The 24,964-nt window shown below is 38.3% G+C and overlaps 1 pseudogene; it reads right to left on the bottom strand.

Moving 5' to 3' along the window:
* Positions 1-207: 207 nt before the first annotated feature.
* LOC119518023 lies at positions 208-24,017 on the bottom strand (annotated as a pseudogene).
* Positions 24,018-24,964: the final 947 nt, after the last annotated feature.

The raw sequence follows: 24,964 nt of genomic DNA, 5'->3' as shown, positions 1-24,964 counted from the left end.
GCCCAACTTCATCTATGCAGTGAGTGGGGTTCCAAACCTTGTGGAAGTCCAATCACTGCAACAATTTTCCATGTGCAGTGGGGATTGCCAGCACATTGGTTGGGGGGCATGCCCTGGGCAGTTTTGCAGGGAATATGGCTTTAAGTCCCAGTACTCCCAGCCATTCCTGTGGTTGCAGCTGGAATACCCTGGGGCTGAAGCACATGTCTAACCCTTCAGCTCAGATTCCCCACAATCCCTTTCTGCCATGGACCCACAAGTACCTGGGATTCGTGTAGGGCTCCAGGCACTTCTGTGCAGCACTCCTGCCTCTAAGCTGTGCACCCTGCATTCTTCTGCAGAGGAGGAGTGTGCATTGTCACAAGCCAGCGGAATCCAGAATTTGCTTGAGGAAGCTCTCAGCCCCAGTGCTGTGGAGGGGTGTTGCCCAGCTCACTGCAAAGGTGGCTGCATGGAGCATGGAAACTACTCACTTCTGCAATTGTCTGCCTGCTGCAGTGGCTTGTCCCTGTCTTGCGGGCTCTTAGCTGCAGGTGTATGAAGGGATATCTCCCACACCAGATACTGAGGCTGGTGCCTGGGTTGTGGAAGGCACACCCCACTGCACTCAATGTGGCTCCCACTGCTGGCTCCCCAGCCACTTTCCTGATCTTACTCTAACTCACCTCTGATCACAGTCTCTCAGTTTCTCTCCACCATGGCATGACTTTTGCTGCCATTTTTCCAGTAGCTCTCTAGATCAAATACTCACATGACTCCAAATGCAGTCTTTTGGTTTCTCCAAGTGCACAGTCACTATGAGTGTAGAAATCCCTGCCCAGCCAGTGGAACCCTGGAAACACTATCCTGGAGCACTTTGTCTTTTATCTAGTGTTTTTCACAGAGGAGAATTTTGCTCTGTCTCTCCTAATCTGCCATCTTGGATCCCCCTATTGTGCTTTTTTTGTTTTTTGTTTTGTTTTGTTTTTTTAATTTTGAAATAAATTCAAAGTTACCTGAATAGTTGCAAAAACAATACTAGCCCCATACACAGAATTCCATCATACCCTGACCCCCCTCCTCCGATAGCTCAAGCAACCAACTTTAACATGCTGTCACATCACTATTTCTTTCCCTCCCTCCATCCCTCCCTCCCTATCAATCATCTATCATCTATTTCTTTGTCTCCTGAACATACGAGAATTAGCTGCACACATTCTTGAACATACACTATAATTCACATATGTACTTCCCATGAACAAGAACATTCTTTTATGTAATTCCATTAAGCACAGCTAAGAAGTATAAGAGATTCAACACTGATACAATGCTTACATTCTATATTTCCTTTTCTTTATGTCTCAACTGTGTCCCTTCAAGCCACCTGTCCTCCACCCTCCAATCCCATCCAAGGTCATCCTTAGCATTCAATTGTCATCTAGTTAGACTGTTTTTTTTTTTCTTTTTTCAATTGTGGAAAGATATATACAGCCTAAATCTTCCCATTCCACCCCCTCTCTAGCCTTCCATTAGTGGTGCCGAGGGCCAGCCTCAGCAACGGTCAGGGTCCTGATAGGGGGGCTGGAGTCAGGGAAGGAAGGAGACAGACATCTTGTCGTGTCCGGGTATGAAGATGGAATCTCCGACCAAGCAGAGCATCAGAGCTTTATTTTTATAATTTTCTACAACATACACACTAGCATTTAGGCAAGCAATACTAGAATAGTTTGGCTAAATTTCAGACATTATTTATTCTTACACAATGATCAATGGGCTAGCAGGGACAGACTCCCTGAAGCGCAGCAAGACACAGTGTTTGGGCACAGGCATAACAGTTCCTATTATTTAGTACCAAGCAATCTATAACTATTTTTTGCGTTCATGTTTTTGAATTTGTTAATCATTACCTTTTTGTTTCTTTTAGCTAACTCTTTCAAAGCTTGGGAAGGGGGATTTCTGCCTAGTTGACAGGTGGCCAGTGGGAGTGAGCAGAAAAGGTGACCTATTGTCTTCTAAGAAAGGAGCAGGCATTGTCACTTACGCTGAAGCTAATGCAGGGTAAGCCGTTGGCTCATTAATGTAGCTAGGTGTGGGAGCATTCCACCACCACAGAGCCCAAAAGACGTCAAATGAGAAAAAGAGGCAGTATGAATATAAGAAACAGCAGCAAGAAACAAATTCCTTTTAGGCAGGAGTCATAGGCGCCACTCGATGCTCCGCCTTGCGGAACAGTCACCACGACATGTACTGAAGGCCCAGGGACTGTGCCACTAGGCCGACTGCCGGGTGCTGAATTGGCTGCCCACATAGTGGGATTATTCACCTTTAGAATGATGTTATGCTCTTTCCCACCATCCATTACTAGAAATTTCCCTTCACCTCAAACAGCAACCCTATACTCCTTTTTTAACTCCCCATTGCCCCTTCCCGCATTTCTCTTAACCCAAACTCTATTTTTCATCTCTATGGTTATACTCTCTGATAATTTCTTTGTGTTTACTGTGGGGCTTAAAATTAACCTCTTAAATCCCTATCAATCTTGTTTTTCTTTGATACCACCTTCACTTCAATAGGGCACATAAACTATGTTCCTATATTCCTTCAGTCCCCCACCTTTATATAGTTGTCTAAAATTACATATTTTACATTGAGTTCAAAACCACTGATTTGTCCTTAGAGTTTGTGTATTTTTTATCATGTAGGAAGTAAACAGTGGAGTTATAGTTCAAAAATTATTGACTTCTATTTGTATTCCATTGTGTTTGGAGAATATTCTTTGAGTATATTCAATTTTTTTTTTTAATTTCTTGAGGCTTGTTTTATGTCCCAGCTTATGGTCCCTTCTGGAGAAAGATCTGTGATTACTAGAGAAAAATGAGTGTCCTTGTGATTTGGGATGTAAGGTACTATGTGTGTCTGTTAAAATTCTCTATATCTCTTTCTTCTTTCTTTGTCTCTCTGTTGGTAGGGCTTCCTTTAGAATCTGAAGTAGGGCAGGTCTTTTATTGACAAAGTCTCTCAGCATTTGTCTGTCTGTGAAAAATTTAAACTCTCCCTCAAATTTGAAGGAGAGTTTTGCTGGATAAAGTATTTTTGGCTGGAAATTTTTCTCTCTCAGAATTTTAAATATGTCATGCCACTGCCTTCTCGCCTCCATAGTGGCCACTGAGTAGTCACTACTTAGTCTTATATTGTTTCCTTTGTATGTGGTGAATTGCTTTTCTCTTGCTGATTTCAGAACTTGCTTCTTTTCTTCAGTATTTGACAGTCTTATCAGAATATGTCTTGGCGTGGGTTTATTTGAATATATTCTATTTGGAGTTCGCTGGGCATTTATGCTTTGTGTGTTTATGTTGTGTAGAAGGTTTGGGAAGTTTTCCCCAACAATTTCTTTGAATACTCTTTCTAGACCTTTACCCTTCTCTTCCCCTTCTGGGACACCAATGAGTCTTAAGCTTGGATGTTTTATTTTACCTATCATATCCCTGAGATCCATTGCGATTTTTTTAATTTTTTTCTCCATTCTTTCATTTGTTCTTTCATTTTCTGTTCTGTGGATTTCTAGAACACTGAGATGTTGTTCAGCTTCCTCTAGTCTTGTATGGGGAAAATCCAGAGTCTTTTTAATTTGGCCAACAGTTTCTTTTATTTCCATAAGATCTTCTATTTTTTTATTTACTCTTGCAATGTCTTCTTTATGCTCTTCTAGGGTCTTCTTTATGGCACTTATATCCTGGGCCAAGGTCCTCTTGATGTCCTTTAAATCCTTTGCCATGTTTTCATTCTTTGATTGTAGTTCTTTGATTAAGTTTGTGAGGTATAAGGTTTCTTCTGAAATCTTGATTTGTGTATTTGGAGCTGGATTCTCCATATTGTCTGGTTTTATCATATGCATTAAGATTTTCTGTTGTTTTTGGCCTCTTGGCATTTGTTTTGCTTGATAGGGTTCTTTCAGGTTGTATCAAAAAAAAAAAGGATATTGATCTAATTTTTCAGAGACACAGTTTGGTGATGAACACTTTCTCTAACTAACCAGCAGATGGCGTCTGTGAGTCACCTATATCCCTCAGATCAGTTCTCAACCTTTTCTCCACAGAGTGTGGGGAAATGATTCGTGTGTGTTCAGTTGGAGAACTCAGTTTGGGTGTGTTGCTGGAGCCATCTGCCCTGAATGTGGGGCATGTGTATGGGTGGCCAGGGGGGAAGGGCAGTTCTACTGTTCAAATCTCCCAGGTTCCAGGAGATTCAAGGCTGCCGCAAGAGTCTAAGCCTTCATTTCAGTTCAGCCCCAGACCTTCTCTCTCGGTGTCGTACAAACCACTGGACTTGGCGTAGCGCCCCCGGGTTCTCCGAGTGGATCCCCCCTCCCAGACGCAATCCTCCCTCAGCCGAGGGAATGCTGTGCTACATCATCAGTGTGCGCCGTCCCTCAAGGGAAGCCCTGGGCTGCTGGGCTGTGCCACGGGGCTCTCAGCTTGTTTCAGATTGCAGAATGTCTGAGGCTGTCTTTACTTCAATGCCTTGTGGGCTGAGAACAGCTGAGGTTTTCTCCACAGAGAGAGAGCGAGGGACAGAAAAACTTCCAGGTTCACCCGTCAGCCAGATATAGCACCCGATCCTCTGGGCTCCCTATCCTGAGACAGATATGTTCCCCGATTCTCCCAAGGTCAGTTGTCACCAAAAGCCTCTGTCTGCTTGTTGAGAATTCACTGTCTGTATTGAGCAGTTAATATTAAAACCTCACTTGGAGCTGGGCTGAGAAAGTGCATGGTGCGGCTTCCGTAAGGGAGGGGCTCTCGGCTCTAGGCTCTCAGCTATCAGCGCGGGTCCGCAGTTTTACTTACAGATTTTATGCTGTGATCTTGGGCATTCCTCCCAATTCATGTCGGTGGATGCTGAGTGTACAGTCACGTTTGTCTCCCCACTGTTATTCCAGGTTATTTACTGTTTTTTTGTTCATTTATGAATTGTTCTGGGGGAGACTAAGTATTCCACTTCTTTCTATGCTGCCATCTTCCCAGAATCCCCTCTCTATTGTGTTTTTAATCACCATAAATTCTGTTATGCTTCTTTCTAGAATTTCTTATTTATTTATTTTCTTGCATTTTCATTGAGATATAGTCACATATGATACATCATCCAGAGTGTAAAATCAGTCATTCACCATGTCATCTATTGTTGTGCATTCATCACCACATCCATTTTTTGTACATTTTCATTACTCCAAAAAATTATAAAAATATAAATGAAAGTAGAAAAGAACACCAAAAACAACCCATCTCCCTCATTCCCCCTATTATTCATTAACTTTTTTGTTCCCCATTTTTCTACTCATCTCTATGTACACTGGATAAAGGGAATGTGAGCCACAAGGTTTTCTGCAATAACATGGTCACACGATATAACCTGTATACTTATACACTCATCTTCAAGAAACAAGGCTTCAGGGTTGCAGTTCAACAGTTTTGGGTATTTCCTTCTAGGTATTCTAATACACTAAAAACTAAAAAAAGCATATCTATATAATGTATAAGCATAACCTTCAGAATAACCTCTTGAGCCATTTGAAATCTCTCAGCCCCTGAAACTTTACTTTGTTTCAATTCTCTTCCCCCTTTTGTTCAAGAAGTCTTTCTTAATCCCATGATTCCAGAAGACTCATTACCAGGAGTCATTTCCCATGTTTCCATGGATATTTACAGCCCTGGGAGTTGTGTGTCATGTAGGGGGGAGGGAGCAAGTCCACCTGCCAAGTTGGTTTAGAGAGAGAGGCCACATCTGAGCAATGAAAGAGGTTCTCTGGGGGTGACCCTTACGTACAACTGTAAGTAGGCTTAGCCTCTCTTTTACAGTAACAGGCTTCATAAGCACAAGTCCCAACACCAAGGGCTTAGTCTACTAAATAGGTAGCCCTCAATTTTGTGAGAAGGAAAGGAATTCCCTGGGTGGGTAAATTTAATATTTCCACATTTCCCACAATCCCACAAGGGGGCTTTTCAAATACTTCTTTATCCTCTGCCCAAATTGCTCTGGGTTGTACTGGGGCTTCACTCTAACCTGTACAAACAAAACAGATCTCACTTCCTATTCAAGGTTCAATATAATTAGGGATTTGAATAAACTGACCATACAAATTAAATTATACAGCATGCTACAGAGAATAAAGATTTTCCACCAAATATACTTCTCTACATTTTGTCTCACATAGAAGTGAAGTTTTAAAATACAGTCAGTATCATCCTCTACCCTTTAGTCTGATTTTCCTTAGTCCTAACCAAGGCCATTTCATTCATATCTCTAATTGAAGTCTGATTCCCTTTTCAGCTTCTTTAACATTTGCAGTATGGGGTAATTCATAGCTACTGAGCTCTAACTCTGAGTCTCAGGTGAGAGACTCACCTGAAATTCAGAGACTGACCAGGTTAAACAAAAGAACTCTGCATCTCACAATCTAGAAATAGCCATTAAAATTCAGGAATAGAGGTAACTACTGTAATAGCTTACAATCTAGGTATCATTACAATAAGCATTCTCCTGATAACCTATGCTCTCAGATTCAATTCTCAGAGTTTGCCCATTATAGTTACTCCATATTAGTGAGGTGTTATAATGTCTGTCTTTTCATTTTTGGCTTATTTCATGCAACATACTGTTCTCAAGGTCCATTTATCTAGTTCTGTATGTCACAACTTCATTTATTCTTGTAACATCCAGTATTCCACTGTATGCACACACTGCAGTTCACCACACATCAGTCAATGTATGCTTAGGCCACCTCCATCCATTGCAAGTCATGAATAATGCCACCATAAACATCAGTGTGCAAATGTCCATTCACGTTCCTGCTCTCAGTTCTTCCAAGTATATCCCCATAAAGGGGTTGCAGTACCATAAGGCAAACCCATGTGTAGCTTCCTGTGGAACCACCACATTGCTCTCCAGATATGCTTTACCATTCAACTTCCCCACCAGCAAGGATTACGTACATCCCTCTCTTCACATTGTCTCCAGCTCTTGTAACCATCTGTTTACTTACTTTTATTTTTTAAATTATTTCATTTTATTATTATTATTATTATTTTTCAATGTTTTGATGCTTAATTCTCATACTTGTCTGATTTTACCCAGTAGAGAGCAAAAACATTATATTCTTGAAAGAAAAGGAAAGAGTAGACACAGATGCTTCTCTAACTTCAACTATAAATGTCATCAGTTCTGCTATTTGTAGGTTTCTTGTGACCCCAATCCATATATATATAAATAAGATTTCATATTTACTGAAATCTCAGTGAAATAATATGTTGGGAAGATAGAAGGCCAATAAATAATGAAATAAAGAAAACTATAACTAACCAAGAAGAATTAATGACCAAATACCCCTGTTGGGTACCAGAAGGGCAGCGTAATCAGGATGCATAATCCTTATTCCATGGAGACAAGCTGACCAAATCAAAATTATATTGTTTTAATTCTATTTCTTTTGGAACACAACATTATGTCTGGATGAAATAAATTATTCTCCTGTTTCGCAGTTGCCAAGGAAGGAGAACAGCACTTCTGCTGCTGCTTCTACCTTTTGTCCAAACTTTCTAGGTGGCTTTCTTTTTCTTTTAAGTCCTATTTATACTCCCCAAGCTTCTTTTAGTCCTTTTAAGCTAACATATATTTCCTCCATACTTTTTATTATTCCTTTACTTTCAACTATCACTTTTTTAAAGGCAATTTTATTGAGATATAATCACATAACATGAAATCATTCAAAATGTGCAATTAGTTGTTCACAGTATCATCAGAGTTGTGCATTCATCATGACAATCAATCTTTGAATATTATATTACTCCAAAAACTAAAACTAAATTAAAAAGGAACATCTAAAACACCCCATTCCCCTCCATTCCACATTGTTCATTTACTTTTTTCTAATACAGTTTTATTGAGATATATTCACATACCCTACTGTCATCCACAGTGTACAACCAATTGTTCTCAGCATTGTCATATGTTTGCGTGTTCATCACCAGAATCAACATCTGATCCTTTTCCTGACCCCAAAATAACAATAAAAGAAAAAAACACCTAAATCTTTCCATCCCATCCATCACACCCTGTTCTTCATCTACTTTTTGTCCTCATTTTCCACTCATCTGTCCATACACTGGATAAAGGGTGTGCGAGCCACAAGGTTTTCACATTCACACAGCCACACTGTGCAAGCTACATAGTTGTACAATCATTTTCAAGATTCAGGGCCACTGGGCTGCAGTTCAACAGCTTCAGGTATTTCCCTTGAGCCATTCAACACACTAAAAAATGATATCTATATAGTGCTTAAAAATACCCTCCAGAGTGACTTCTTCACTTCATTTGAAATCTCTCAGCCACTGGAAACTTATTTCATTCCATCTTGTTTGCCCCTTTTGGTCAAGAAGATTCTCTCAAACCCACAGTGCTGGGTCCAGGCTCATCTCCAGGAGTCATTTCTCACATTTCCAGGGGGCTTTACTCCCCTGGGTGCCATGTCCCACATAGTGGGGAGGGTAGTGAGTTCACCTGCTGAATGGGCTTAGAGAGAGAGGGGCTACATTTAAGCAATAGAGAGGATCCCTAGGGGGAACTCCTAGGCAAAATTGTAAGTAGGCTTAGCCTTTCCCTTCTAGCAAATGGCCTTACAAAGGAAAGGCCCCAGATCAAGGCCTTGGCCCCCTAAATAAACAGTCTTCAATGTTTGTGGAAAAATCAATAACCCAGGTGGGGAAGTCCACAATTTCTGCATTTCTCCCAAATTCCTTGGGGACCCCCACAAATACACTTTTACTCTCTGCCCATATCACTCTGGGATGTATTGTGATTTCACCCCAGCCTGTACAAACTCACCAAATCCCTTTTCCCTTTCATGGCTCCACACACCTATGGTGTTCAAACAAACTGATCATACAAGTTAAAGTATCTAGTGTGCCACAGAAAATATAGATACTGCACCAAAAAACCATCTCCTCCCTTGGTCTTGCACAAAAGTTGTAGTTTTAAAACCCAGTCACTATTGTCCTTCACCCATGGGCCTGATTAGCCTTAGCCCTAATCAGGTTCTCTTCATCCATATCTCAGTTGAAGTCTTAACTTTTTTTCAGCTCTTTGAACAGTTGCCATATGAGGTAATACTGACATTCATAGCTACCAAATTGTAGCTCTGAGTCTTGGGTGTCACACAGATACCCAAGGTTCCAGAGACCAACCAGGTTATACACAAGGAACTCAGCATCTCAGGATTTAGAGATAACTATTACAACTCAGGAATAGATGTGACTGCTGTAAGAGCTTACAACCTAGGGACCATTACAATAAGCATTCCCCTGATAAGCTGTGCCCTTAGATTCAGTTCTCAGAGTTTACACATTATAGTTAGTCCATATCAGTGAAGCATTATAATGTTTGTCCTCTCATTTCTGGTGTGCTTCAAGATCCAATAACCTAGTTGCATGTCTCACAGCCTCATTCCTTCTTATAGCCACTCAATTTTCTATTGTATGCATACACCACGGTTCACCATTCTATTCTTCAGTCATTGTACTCTTAGGCCACTTCTGTCCATTGCAAATTGTGAACACTGCCACCATGTAAACTGGTGTGTAAATGTCCATTCATGTCCCTGCTCTCCAATCTTCCAAGTATATACCCCAGAATGAGGCTGCAGAACTTTGTGACACCCACATACCTAGATTCTTGTGGAACCACCATACTGTCCTTCAGATAAACTGCACCATTCTACTTTCCCACCAACAGTGAATACATACATCTCTCTCTCCAAGTTCTCTCCAGCTCATGTGTCCCTATGTTTATTTCTTCCCCTGCAATTTTATAGGGATACATTCAAATACCATATAATCATCCACAGTGTACAATCGTTTACAATATCATCAAATAGTTGTACATTCATCATCACAATTAGCAATTACACATATTCATTACTCAATAAAAAAGATATAAACAAAAGAATAATGCAAAGGATAAAAAGACAATAACACTAATGCCAAGGATCCCATACCCTCCCTTATATTACCCTCTTATAGGCATTTAACTTGCATGTATTGCCTTAGTTACAATTAAAGAAAGCATATTGCAGTGTTACTGTTAATTCTAGGCTCTAGTTTGCATTGGTTGTGTTTTCCCCCCAATACCACCCATCTTTTAACACCTTGCAAAGTTGGCATTCATTTGTTCTCTCTAATGTAAAAACATATTTGTACATTTTATCACAATTATTGACCACTCTAGGTTTCACTAAGCTATACAGTCCCAGTCTTTATCTCCCATCTTTCGTTCTGGTGTCCTACATACCCCTAACCTTTCCCTTTCAACCATACTCACATCATCTTTGTTCAGTGTACTTACATTATTGTGCTACCATTGCCCAAAATTGTGCTCCAAACCTCTCTCTCCTGTCTTTTCCTATCTATCTGCAGTGCTTTCATCACCACAATCAAACTTTGAACATTTTAATTACTCCAAAAAATAAAATTAAAATTAAAATATAAAAGAACATCCAAAACATCCCATTTACTTCCTCCCCCACTGTTCATTTACTTTTCTTAAAATACAGTTTTATTGAGATATATTCACACACCCTACAGTTATCCACATTGTAATTGATTTTTGAACATTTCCCTTACTCCAAAATAAAAATAAAAGGAAAAAGAACCCCAAACTCTTTCCATCTCCTCCATCAAATCCTATTCCTCTATTTTTTGTCCCCATTTTCCCACTTATCTGTCCATATGCTGGATAAAGGGAGTGTGAGCCACAAGGTTTTCACAAGTCACACAGTCACACTATGCAGTCTTCATAGTTATACAATAATCTTCAAGAATCAAGGTCACTGGGATGCAGTTTGACAGCTTCAGGTATTTCTGTCTAGCCATTCCAACACAGTAAAGACTAAAAGCTGGTATCTATATAGCACATAAGGATAACCTCCAGAGTGACCTCTCAACTCCATTTGAAATCTCTCAGTCACGGAGATCTTATTTTGTTTCATCTCTCTTCCCCCTTTTTGTCAGGAAGATCCTCTCAATCCCACAGTCCTGGGTCCAGGATCATCTCTAGAGTCATTTCTTGCATTTCCAGGGGATTTACGCCCCTGGAAGTCATGTCCCACATAGGGGGGAGGGCAGTGCATTCACTTGCCAAGTGGGCTTAGAGAGAGAGGGAGTCAAATCTGAGAGCAACAAACAGGCTCTCTGGTGGGTGAGGAATCCTAGGCACAATTATAAGTGGGCTTAGCCTCTCCTTTGCAGCAGCTAGCCTCACAGGGTAAAGCTCCTGATTGAGGGCTCAACCCACCAAATTGGCAATTCTCAATGTTTGTGGGAAAATCAGGAATAGTCCAGGTGGTATGTCCAACACTTCCACACTTCTCGCCAGCTCCTCAGGGGACCCCGCAAATACAGGTAGGATCTCTGAGTACCTCCTTCAGTTATACCTTCTGAACTCAGAATCAACCAGCAGTTCTTCCACAATAGTTCTTTTCCTTTTCTTCTTGGGAATTCATGAACGATAGAAGTCAGCTGGATTGTCAACAATGGTCCAAACACTTGGGGAAGCCATCTCTATCATTTTTCTTGTAAAATCTTTTTGGGTCCATGCTAGCTCTCATTTTCAGTGCTTTGAGATCATTTTCAAGTTCATCTGTCAGTTCTGGATGTTTCATACCAACCCAGCCATCACCTGCTGTTTTTTGTCACTCTTTCTTTGTTTTTATCTGAAGTTGAAACTTGGATTAACTGTAGGGTGTGAAACAGTAGTTTTTTTCCTCAAAATCAGGTGTGATGATGGTTTTCTGCAGAAGCTTATTTTCCTTTTTATCCTTGATCTGTATTAGGGTTCTCCTGTTAGACTGTAATTTGTCTGCATTGAGGTAACTATACAAACCACCCAACTGCTTCATATCCAGACCAGGGTCTATGGTGCTGCTTGTCAACTTTAGAAGTTTAGATTCTGTGTTATACAGTAAGTTGTCTTCATCACTGAGATCATTATCTTTATTTTTGTCACAGTCTCATGGATCTTCTTCACTTTTTCAATCCTCTTCCTCCTGTTCTTCTTGCTCTTCCTCAGTGGCAATCTCACTTGCCTTGTCTTCCTCTTCCAAGTAAAAACTTTTATCAACACTCAATCCAGGTGTTGTGTCAATTACAAACAATGTATTGTCACATGACATATTTCCTGAGTCTATTTGATGATTCCCTTTGACCACCATTTTCAACAAAGCACAGTGTCCTCTTCATTCTCACTGTTTTCTGAGTGCTGGCCTTCATCAGTGCTGAAAACTAATAAAACAGAATCATCCTTTTCCTGAGATGCATATAATTTGGTACCATGTTCATAATCTCCATTCTTTTCATTGTTCATGTCTTTGCTAACACTTACAATTGTGCAGTCTTCTCTGTCATCATCACTATCACCAGCATCCCCACACCTATGAGGTTACTTGTTTTTAAGGTGTGCTCTTTCTCTTCATCCCATCTACTTCCACAACTATAAATGTTCAAGCTAATGATTTCATCATAGCCTCACAGTTCAGATTTAAGGACTTTGATGTGGTTTTGTTAGTTTTGGGTTATGAATGTCTTTGAGAGGCTAAATGCTGAAGTCCAGGGTCCTGAAGTTCAGAAGGACTCTTCAACTGAGAATTTTTCTCATTAGTTTCTTTTCTCTCATCTATTATTCCTTTGGCTTCTTCATCCAAAGTCCTAGAATTATGCTTTTTATTTCTTTAAGAGGTGGAACATTGGCTCTTTCCCCCTCTCTTACATTAAAATTTGGATGTTTTTTCATTGTGAGTATTTTTTCTGAATTTCCGCAGAAGGAATCATCATCAAAATTATTATAAGTTTCATTATTACAGAAGCCCATCTTGTTTATTTGAGCAAGAGAACTTGCTAGTAACTAAGAAAAAGTTTGTCCTTTATCTGAATCCTCTGAATTCATAGAATTCATAGGTGTAGCTATGATTTGCTTTTCACTTTCTGGTTTACTCTTAGAATCTTTTCTCCTCAGTCTGAGCTTGTAATTTCCTCTGCACACCCTGGTTTTTCTCCTAGTTGCAATTCCTAAAAATGAAGAAATGTCTGAGCATGATGACACAGCATCAGAAATATCTTCTGCATTAGATTCTTGGCTTGGATCTGTTAAGAATTTAGCCTTACGCTTTCTGGTTCTTGTAGTTATTACTGTGGAAGTAACAATTCTAGAAATACCTAAAACATGAGATTCTGCTTCAGAGACTTCTTCATTAGGGGACTCATTTACAGGAAGTATTTTCAGTTTTTCCTAATGCTGGACACAGGGATGCATGGAACTAATATCTGCCTTCTCTTAGTTACTCTTAAAATGGGATCCTGGAGCTCAGACACAGAACAATTGGACTCTGCTTCAGAGGTCTCCCCACCAGTAGCTGGTTCAACAATCATCTTGTAATGAGGCCTCAGTTCTGCTTTTCTTCTTTACAGTTTTAGGAGTTCTAGGGATTGGACTTTGTTTCTGGGTAACATGTGAATCAGCACTACTAGGTTCATCAGATTGGGATTCCTTTTTGCTTTCTGGGTGCTCTTTAAATTTACTCCTGGTAATTCCACTTCTTCTGTGGTGAGCTTTCAGCTGGTAAGTTTGGGATCCTGGTCTGAGGCCTCACCAATCTGGTAACCACCATCTTCCCAGCTCCTGACTCCCTGGCACCCACTGCCCCCCTATTTATTTATTTATTTTAAATAATTCAATTTTATTGAGATATATTCACACGATGCAGTCATACAAAGCATACAATCAATAGTTCACAGTACCACCATATAGTTGTGCATCCATCACCAAAATCAATTTTTGAACATTTTCATTACCAGACACACAAAAGTAATAAGGATAAAAATTAAAGTGAAAAAGAACAATTAAGGTAAAAAGATCACTGGGTGCTCCCCCCCCGCTTTTTTCTACTCATCCATCCATATGCTGGACAAAGTGTGATCCACGTGGCTTTCCCAATCACACTGTCACCCCTCATAAGCTACATTTTTATGCAATCGTCTTCAAGATTCAGGGGTTCTGGGTTGTAGTTTGATAGTTTCAGGTATTTACTGCTAGTTATTCCAAGTCATTAGAACGTAAAAAGGGTTATCTATATTATGCATAAGAGTGCCCACCAGAGTGACCTCTCAGTTCCTTTTGGAATCTCTCAGCCACTGAAACTTATTTCATTTCATTTCACATCCCCCTTTTGGCCAAGAAGACGTTCTCCATCCCATGATGCTGGGTCCAGATTCCTCCCCAGGAGTCATATTCCATGTTGCCAGGGGGATTTACACCCCTGGGTGTCAGATCCCACATAGGGGGGAGGAAAGTGATTTCACCTGCCAAGTTGGCTTAGCTAGAGGGAGAGGGTCACAGCTGAGCAACAAAGAGGCATTCAGGAGGGGACACTTAGGCACAATTATAAGCAGGCCTAGCCTCTCCTTTGCAGCAACAGTCTTCCCAAGGGCAAGTCCCATGATTGAAGACTCAGCCCATCAAACCACCAGTCCCCAATATCTGTGAGTATATCAGCAACCACTGAGGTGGGGAAGCCCAACACCCCCTACATTCTCCCCAACAATATTCACATTAGTGGTAGCATATAATATTACTCTTTTTGTGCCTGGCTTATTTCCCTTAGCATTATGTCTTCAAGGTTCATCCAAGTTGTCATATGTTTCATGATGTCTTTCCTTCTTACTGCATAGTATTCCATTGTGTGTATATTCCACATTTTCTTTGTCCACTCATCTGTTGAAGGACATTTGGGTTGTATCCATCTCTTGGCAATTGTGAATAATGCTGCTATGAACATTGAGGTGCAGATATTTGTTCACATCACTGCTTTCAGATCTTCCGGGTATATACTGAGAAGTGCAATTGCTGGATTGAAGGGTAACTCTATATCTGGCTTTCTAAGGAACTGCCAGACTGTCTTCCAGAGTGGCTGAACCATTATAGGGTCCCACCAACAATGAATAAGAGTTCCAATTACTCCACATCCTCTCCAGCATTTGTAGTTTCCTGTTTGTTTAATGGCAGCCATTCTAATTGGTGTGAGATGGAATCTTACTGTAGTCTTAATTTGCATCTCTCTAATAGCTAGTGAAGCTGAACATTTATGTGTTTCTTGACCATTTGTATTTCACCTCCAGAGAACTGTCTCTTCATATCTCTTGCCCATTTTGTAACTGGGCTGTCTGTACTATTGTCATTGAGTTCTAGGATTTCTTCATATATGCAAGATACCAGTCTTTTGTCAGATACCTGGTTTCCAAAAATTTTTTTCCCATTGAGTCGGCTGTCTCTTCACCTTTTTGAGAAATTCCTTTGAGGTGCAGAAACTTCTAAGCTTGAGGAGTTCCCATTTATCTATTTTTTCCTTTGTTGCTTGTCTGTTTATTTGTTAAACATTCAATATTAAGTAAACAATCAATAGTTCCCAGTATATTAACATAGCTATGCATTCACCACCACAATCCATATGTGGGCATTTTCATGTCTTCCACAAACAAAGATGAAGAGGAGAAAAAAGTCAAAAGAAAACGATAAAGGCAAATAAAATGATGAATAAGAAAATTAAAGAAAAAATAAAATAAAACAGAATGCATTAAAAGTTCAGACAACAACAGAACCACCAAGAATCCCATACCCTCCCTTATAGCCTCATCTAACAGATGTTTAGTTTTGGTATATTGCCTTTGTTATTTAGTGGAGGAAAATTACAATGTTACTGTTAACAATAGACTCTAGTTTGCATTGATTGTATTTTTCCCCCAATACCATTCCATCTTCCGCACCTCACAAAGCTGATATTTATTTCTTCTCCCTCAGGTAGAAAATATTCTTACATTTGTAAATTTAGTCACCATCATTGACCTCTCTAGTTTTCACTAAGTTATACAGTCCCAGTCTTTATCTTCTATCTTTCCTTCTGGTGTCATACATGCCCCTAGCCTCCCTCTTTCAACTGTACTCACACTCATATTTGTTCAGTGTACCTACAATATTGTGATACCACCACACAGTATTGTGCTATCCATTTCTTGATCTATACTATCAATCCTGTTAAACCATCTGTACTCCTTCAGTATCAAATGTCCAATCTCTAACTTCTATCTCCTGATAACCTGTGTTCTCAACTTTAACTCTCAAAGTTTGCTCATTAACGTTGGTTCATATTAGTGAGAGCATACAGTATTTGTTCTTCTGTTTCTGGATAATTTCACTCAACATAATTTCATCAAGGTTCATCCACATTGCTATATGCTTCATTACTTTATTCTTTCTTATAGCTGCATAATATTCCATCGCATGTATGTACCACAGTTTGTTTATCCATTCATCCATTGATGGACATTTGGGCTGTTTCCACATTTTGGCAATTGTGGATAATACCACTATAAACATTGGTGTGCAAATGTCCATTTCTGTTCTTGCTTTTAATTCCTCTGAATATATACCTAGTAATGGGATTGCTGGATCATAAGGCAATTCTATGGTTAGCTTCCTGAGGAACACCACAGTGCCTTCCTTGAGTGTTTGCAGCATTCTGCATTCCCTCCCACCCACAGTGAATAAGTGTGCCTCTTTATCTACATCCTCTCCAACACTTGTAATTTTCTGTTTTTTAATAATGGCCATTCTAGTAGGTGTGAGATATCTCATTGTGGCTTGATTTGCATTTCCCTAATACCAGTGAAGTTGACCATCTTTCATATGTTTTTGAGCCATTTATATTTCCTCTTTGGAAAAGTGCCTGTCCATGTCTGTTGTCCATTTTTTAAAAATTGGGTTGTTTGACTTTTTATTGTTGAGTTGTAAAATCTCTTTATATCTTCTGGATGTTAAACCCTTATCTGATATGGGGTTTCCAAATATTGTCTCCCATTGTGTAGACTGCCTTTTTACTTTTCTGACAAAGTCCTTTGATGCACAAAGGTGTTCAATTTTGAGGAGATCCCATTTATGTGTATTTTCTTTTACTGCTTGTGCTTTGTGTATAAGGTCTGGGAAGCTATCACCTATCACCAGATCTTTAAGATATTTCCCTACATATTTTTTCTAAAAGTGTTATGGTCTTAGTGCTAATATTTAGGTCTTTGATCCTTTTTGAGTTAATTTTTGTATAATGTGTGAGATCAGAATCTTCTTTCATTCTTTTGGATACGGCTATCCAGTTCTCCAAACACCATTTATGGAAAAGGCTGCTCTGTCTCAGTTGCATTGGGTTGACCACCTTATCAAAGATCAATTGGCCATAAATGAGAGCGTCCATTTCTGAACACTGATTTCCATTCCGTTGGTCAGTATATCTATCTTTATGCCAGTACCATGCTATTTTGACCACTGTAGCTTTGTAATATGTTGCAGAGACATGTAGTGTGAGACCTCCCACTTCATTCTTCTTTCCAAAGATATTTTTGACTATTTGGGGCACCCTGCCCTTCCAAATAAATTTGGTTATTGGTTTTACTACTTCTGCAAAGTAAGTTGTTGGGGGTTTAATTGGTCTTGCATTGAATCTATAAATCAGTTTAGGTAGAAGTGACATCTTAGCTATATTTAGTGTTCCAATCTATGAACATGGTATGTTCTTCCATTTTTTAAGTCCTGTTTGATTTCTTTTAGCAGTTTCTTGTAATTTTCTGTGTATAGGTCCTTTTTTGGCCTTTGTTAAGTTTATTCTGAAATACTTGATTCTTTTGGTTGCCATTATAAATGGAATTTGTTTCTTGATTGCCTCCTCCTGTTGCTCATTACTTGTGTATAGGAACACTACTGATTTTTGCATGTTGATTTTGCAGCCTACCATTTTGCTGTATTCATCGATTAGCTCTAGTAGCTTTATTGTAGATTTTTCTAGGATCATGTCATCTGCAAACAGTGAATGTTTTACTTCTTCCACTTCAAGATGGATGCCTTCTATTTCCTTTTTTGCCTAATTTCTCTGGCTAGTACTTCTAGCACAATGTTGAATAACAATGGTAGCAGTGGGCATCCCTGTCTTGTTCCTGATCTTAGAGGGAAAACTTTCATTCTTTCCCCATTATGTATGATGTTAGCTGTGGATTTTTCATATATGGCCTTTATCATAATGAGCAAGTTCCTTTCTTCATCAAGAAAGGATGTTGAATTTTGTCAAATGCCTTTTCAACATCAATTGTGATGATGATGCCATTTTTCCACTTTGACTTATTAATGTGGTGTATTACATTAATTGATTTTCTTGTGTTGAACCAGCCTTGCACACCTAAATCCCACTTGGTCATGGTATATAATTCTTTTAGTGTGCTGCTGGATTCAGCTTGCCAGCAGTTTGTTGAGGATTTTTTCATCTATATTTATTAAGGAGATTGGTCTATAATTTTCTTTTTTTGTAATGTCTTTGTCTGACTTTGGCATTAGGGTGATGTTGGTTTCCTAGAATGAGTTAGGCAGCCTCCCCTTCTCTTCACATTTTTGAAGAGTTTGAGCAGGATTCATACTAATTCTTTCATTCAAGAAAGAATTATTGGTAGAATTCACATGTGAAGCCATCTGTTCCTGGCTTTCATTATTTTGGGGCTTTTTGAAGACTAACTCAATCTCTTTACATGTGATTGGCTTGTTGAAGTTGTCTAATTCATCTCGAGTCAATGTTGGTTATTCATGCTTTTCTAGGAAGTTGTCCATTTTGTCTAAGTTGTCTAGTTTATTAGCATATAGTTGCTCATAGTATCCTCTAATTTTCTCTTTTATTTCTGCAAGGTCAATTGTTATGTCCCCTTTCCCAAATTTGATTGTATTTATTTGCATTTGCTCCCCTTTTTTTTGTTAGCCTAGCTAAGTGTCCATCAATTTTATTGATTTTCTCAAAGAATCAACTTCTGGTTTTTTGATTCTCTCTACTATTTTCTTGTTTTCAATTCCATTTATTACTGCTCTAATATTTGCCTTTTCTTTCTTTCTGTTTGCTTTGGGGTTGGTTTGCTGTTCTTTCTGTAGTTCCTCGATGTGAATAGTTAATTCCACAATTTTGGTCTTTCTTCTCTTTTAATATAGGCATTTAGGGTAATAAATTTCCCTCTCAGCACCATCTTTGCTGCATCCCACAAGTTTTGATAGCTTGTGTTTTCATTGCTATTTGCCTCAAAATATTTACAAATTTCTATTGTAATTTCTTCCTTTGCCCACTAGTTGTCTAATAGTGTGTTGTTCAACCTCCATGTATTTGTGAATTTTCTGACCTTCTGCCTGTTATTGATTTCCAACTTCATTCTATTATGATCTGAGAAAGAGTTTTGTATAATATCAATATTTAAAAATTTGTTGAGACTTGTTTTGTGACCCAACATGTGGCCTATCATAGAGAATGATCCATGAGCACTTGAGAAAAGTGTGTATCTTGCTAGGTGGGATGTACTGTTCTATACATGTCTGTCAAGCCCAGTTTATTTATTACACAATTCAACATCTCTGTTTCCTTATTGATCCTCTGGCTAGATGTTCTATCCATTGATGAGAGTGGTGTATTGAAGTCTCCAACTATTATTGTAGAGGTGTCTGCTTTTCCCTTCAGTGTTGTCTGTGTTTGCCTCATGTATTTTGGGGCACTCTGACTCAGTGAATAAAAATTTATGATTGCTATATTTTCTTGATGAGTTGTCCCTTTTGTTAATATATAATGTCCTTCTTTATCTCTTTTAATTGTTTTACATTTGAAGTCTCATTTGTCTGATATTAATATAGCTACTCCTGCTCTTTTCTGGTTGTTGTTTTTGTTGTTTGTGGTGTTTGTGTTGTTTGTTTTGTGTATTTCTGGTTGTTGTTTGTGTTGTTTTCCAACCTGTCACTTTTGGTCCATTTTTGCCCTTGTGTCTAAAGTGAGTTTCTTAGAGGGCATATGAATGGGTCCTGTTTTTAAATCCATTCTACCAAATTTTTGTCTTTTTATTTGGAAATTTAATCCATTAACATTTAGTTTTATTACTATAAGGGCCATACTTTCTTTTATCATTTTGTCTTTTGGATTTTATATGTCATATCTTATTTTCTGTCTCTCTCCTTTTGCCCTTCCTGATAGTCTTCATTTATACACTCTTCCCCAAACCTTTCTCTCCTGTCTTTTCCTATCATCCTGTAGCACTCCCTTTAGTATTTCTTGAAGTGCTGGTCTCTTATTCTCAAACTCTCTCAGAGTCTTTCTGAAAATATTTTAATCTTTCCCTCATTTTTGAAGGACAGTTTTACTGGATATATATTTGTTGGTTGGCAATTTTTCTCTTTCAGTATCTTAAATATAGCCTACCACTGCATTGTTATCCACATGGTTTCTGTGGAGAAATCTATACATTGTCTTACTGAGCTTTCGTTGTATGTGATGGGTCACTTTTATTTTGCTGCTTTCAGAATTCTCTCTGTGTCTTGACATTGGACAAACTGATCAGTAAGTGTCTTGGAGTAGGTCTACTTGGATCTATTCTGTTTGAATTTGTAATTTTATGCCTTTCATAAGAGATGGGAAATTTTCCATAATTATTTCTTCTATTATTCTTTCCGCCCCTTTCCCCTTCTTTTCTCCTTCTGGGACACCCATAACATGTATATTCATGTGTTTCATGTTGTCATTCATTTTCCTAAGATGCTGCTCATGTTTTTCCATTCTTTTCCCTATCTGTTCTTTTGTGTGTAGGATTTCAAATGTCCTATCTTCCAGTTCACTGATCCTTTCTTCTGCCTCTTCAAATCTACTGTAGTATATCTCCATTGTGTTTTTAATCTATTCTATTGTGCCTTTCATTCCCATAAGTTCTGCCATTTCTTTATTCAAGTTTACAAATTCTTTATTATCATTCAGTGTCTTCTTTAAACCATTCATCTCTTTTGCCACATTTTCCTTCAGCTCATTGATTTGATTTAGGAGATTTGTTTGAATATCTTTAGTTGTTTTAATTCCTGTATCTTTGTTGAAGTGTTAATTTGTCCTTTGGCTGGTCCATATTTTCATGTTTCCTATTATGGCTCATTATTTTCTATTGTCTAGGCATATGATTTTCTTGATTAGTTTATTCTGGACCTCATTTTCACTCTTTTACTCAGTTCACCTCTAACATAGCTTCTGTTTAGTTGATCAACATTTTTCACCTCTTTTTTTCTTGTTCTTGCCCTGTAACGTTTTTTTGAGAGGGTCTCCCCAGTTATGATTAACCAAAATCAGATTTTCCAAGTCCAGACAAGCATAGGCCTCAGAAGGATGTTATGATGTTTCCCTGAGGTTGTCAGACCATCCTCTGAAGCCTCTAGACTCTGTGCTTTCCCTATCCTGTCCAGCACATGGTGTTTGTCAGCCCACAGTTCCCCACCAGCATAAAGAGTTGCCACAAGTACCTTTAATTCTCCACAGATGCTTTTCCTTCCAGGGGCATGGCTGACTGAAGCTGGTTTCTGTTTTCCAGCCTCTGGCATCTGAGTTCTCTGAAGGAGGGCCACCACTTGGTTTATAATGTAGAATGTAGGGGAACTATCAATATAAATCAATTAATGAAGGGAAAACAATAACCCAGTAAGAACAGATAAGCTATCATGGGTGAATTTAACATTCTGGGAATGCCCAGGAATGACAATTGTTTGTTAATCTCTGGTGGGTATGGTAGGAACAAGTTCACAGAAATGTTGCTATATCAGATTATTTTCTGGGGGTAGAGTAGGAACATATTGGAAGTAAAGTAGTTATTTTAGGTTGGTTGTCTTTTTCTTACTCCCTTGTTATGGTTTGTTTGAAATGTTTTTTTTATTGTATGTTTTTTATTAAATTTTTTATATAGTTAATAGTTAATTTTTTTTAAAAAATAGTTAATTTAAAAAGACATAAACACAATGAAAAAATATGCAGAGCCCCTCTGAGGAGCTGGGGGAGAATGCAGGGGTGCTAGGCTTCCCCACCTCAGTGGTTGCTGATATGCTCACAGATATTGGTGATTGGTGGTTTGATGGGTCAATCCCTCTACCATGGGACTTGCCCTTGGGAAGACTGTTGCTGAAAAGGAGAGGCTAAGCCTGCTTATAATTGTGCATAAGAGTCTCCTCCCGAATGCCTCCTTGTTGCTAAGCTGTGGCCTTCTCTCTCTACCTAAGCCAACTTGGCAGGTGAAATCACTGCCCTCCCCTCTTCATGGGATCTGACACCCAGGGGTGTAAATCTCCCTGGCAACATGGAATATGACTCCAAGGGAGGAATCTAGACTCAGCATCATGGGATAAAGAACATCTTTTTGACCAAATGGGGGATGTGAAATGAAATGAAATAAGTTTCAGTGGCAGAGAGATCCCAAAAAGAGCCAAGAGGTCACCCTGTTTGGCATGCTTACACACAATATAGTAACCCTTTTTACATTCTAATGAATTGGAATAGCTAGAAGTGAATACCTGAAACTATCAAACTACAACCCAGAACCCTTGAATCTTGAAGACAATTGTATAAAAATGTAGCTTATGAAGGGTGACAATGTGATTGGGAAAGCCATGTGGCCCACACTCCCCTTTGTCCAGCGTATGGATGGTGGAGTGGACAAATGGGGGCAAAAAACAAAAACAAAAATCAAAAACAAAAGAAAACAAACACACACTGTTTTTTACTTTAATTGTTCTTTTTCACTTTAATTTTGATTCTTATTATTATTGTGTATGTGGTAATGAAAATGTTCAAAAATTAATTTTGGTGATGAATGCCCAATTATATAATGGTACTGTGAACAACTGTATGGTTTGTATGACTGCATGGTATGTGACTATATCTTAATAAAAGTGAATTAAAAAAAATAGTGGAGCAAGGAGAAAAAGTCAGCAGTTTTTTAAATAAACTAGTGAGTTTTGTTTAAAGAAAGTTTTATGTTACCATATGTACAGTCTAACATTTCCCTTTTTAATCACATTCAGATAAATGTTTCAATGTGGTTAATTGCAGTCACAATGTTGTGTTACCGTCACCATCATCCATTACCAAAATATTTCTATCATTCCAAACAGGAAGCTTGTACATTTTAAGAAGAAACAACCCATTCCCTTTCCCCACACCACTGCCCGGTAATCTATATTCTAGATTTTGACTCTGTGAGTTTGCTTATTCTAATTGTTCCAAATCAGTGAGGTCATTGTGTTTTAAGTAAGCTTAAAAACATTTTATTCATTGTTTAACCAAGCACAGCTTACTTAGTGACAATGAAGGAAACATGGAAGTCATTTTTGGTAAGTGATGATCCATTTTGTAGCTTTGTTACTCTGGGTTTCAAAGATTTGAGGACAACCAAGACACTTGCCATTTGTGATTTATATAATATTGATCATGTCATCAGGACCCCTTAGTAACTTCTTTATTTTATTAGGAGAATTGTGACAAAATATCACCAAATAATTATTAATTGTAAGTATTCACAAATTATTGCTGATGTTCCAGGGACCAATTCTTAAGAATCACTGGTATGGAGTATAAAGTAAACCTTAAAATACATGTTTTTCAATGACTACTTCAATCTTATAGTCTTCCTTGATATGCCACATACAGGAAAAAAATTGTTTTAACTAACCATTGTGTAAAAATTGTTTAAAAATAAGCTGCCTAGCTGTTATTTGCAAAAAAAAAAAAAAAAAAAAAAAAAAAAAAAAAAAAATAGCTGCCTGCTGCTGCCCACGTGAATTCAGTAAATAAATTTTATATGATTCAAAATAAGAAATTGCAATTGTTCACTACTGGTATATAGGAAAGCAACTGACATTTGACTTTGTTTTTCTCTTCTTGATATCTCCATTCAAAATTATTACATTTAATATTCTAAACTGTTCTTGATGATGAAAACTGTGAGTATTTGGTGATCGTTTTTTGACCTCATGAGCTCACTGTACTTTATATACTAAGCATGGCTCCCAGCAACCAGAGACATCACTTTTGTTGACGTGTTCTATTTTCCCCTTTAGAATACCTCCTGGGGGTCTTTAAGATACATGTGGGTAGAGAAGATATCTTCTTAAATACCTTTACTTTGTGTCTAGCTTTGTGTCTGCCAGAGCAGGGGCTCAATTAATATTAATAGAGTAATAATAATAATAAAAATACAAAGAATAATACCGCATACTAGATAAAGATGTTTGGAGACAACAAGAGATAATTGACATGAAAACACATGGTAACTTTTCTGTGGCCCTGCAAGGGAAGTTAAAAATGAAAATTGTGCAGAGTACTTATAAAAATAACATTTGATTACAGACTTATGTTCTTTAAGTTTTTATTTTATGTTTAGTATCTTAGAAACAAAGGCCTTGTTTTTACTAAAGGACTTACTTTTCACTTATCTTTCTGCCTTTTCAGTAATCCTCAAGTACCCACAAAGAGCTACCTGATCATATTTTCAGTAACTCCCTCAGGCTAGAGGGAAATAAATTGAACTTTACAATGTCTTCCAAGTCTTGTCAGCATATTCTCAGCCAATTTCCAGCCTCAGCCTATTTGTAGAGATCAATGTGAATCTCTATTTCAAAGGGTCATTTGTGAATGACATCCATGCCCTCTTCCCACGAGTATCTTCCCTGGATTTAATTCTAGAAATCATAAATTTGGTCAGATTTTTTAAAAGTACAATATATACAAGCAAAAATATGGACTATGTTTTTACAAAACATAATTTTTAAATATTGTATAAAAATGGAAAATGCACTTAACCATCAACTTCAGCTTCTCTTACCTCTACTTACCTAATGCAACTCTTTTCCTCAGTCTTTTGGCATTGAATGTAGCTGTGTGAATGAATACTTACCCATTAAATATTTATGGAAGTGAATGTTGCCCTGTACAGACTTGACCCATGAAAACAAATGCCTGTATCCCACTAAGGTTATTTCCCCTTTACAATGAGTGTATAGACTCCAGCAGCACAGTCACCATTTGAGACATGTA

The sequence above is a fragment of the Choloepus didactylus genome, chromosome 21 (genome assembly GCF_015220235.1).
Source record: "Choloepus didactylus isolate mChoDid1 chromosome 21, mChoDid1.pri, whole genome shotgun sequence".
In the NCBI taxonomy this organism is placed as follows: domain Eukaryota; kingdom Metazoa; phylum Chordata; class Mammalia; order Pilosa; family Megalonychidae; genus Choloepus; species Choloepus didactylus.
The sequence above is the reverse complement of the archived record's forward strand: the minus strand, read 5'-3'. Positions and strand labels throughout refer to the sequence as shown.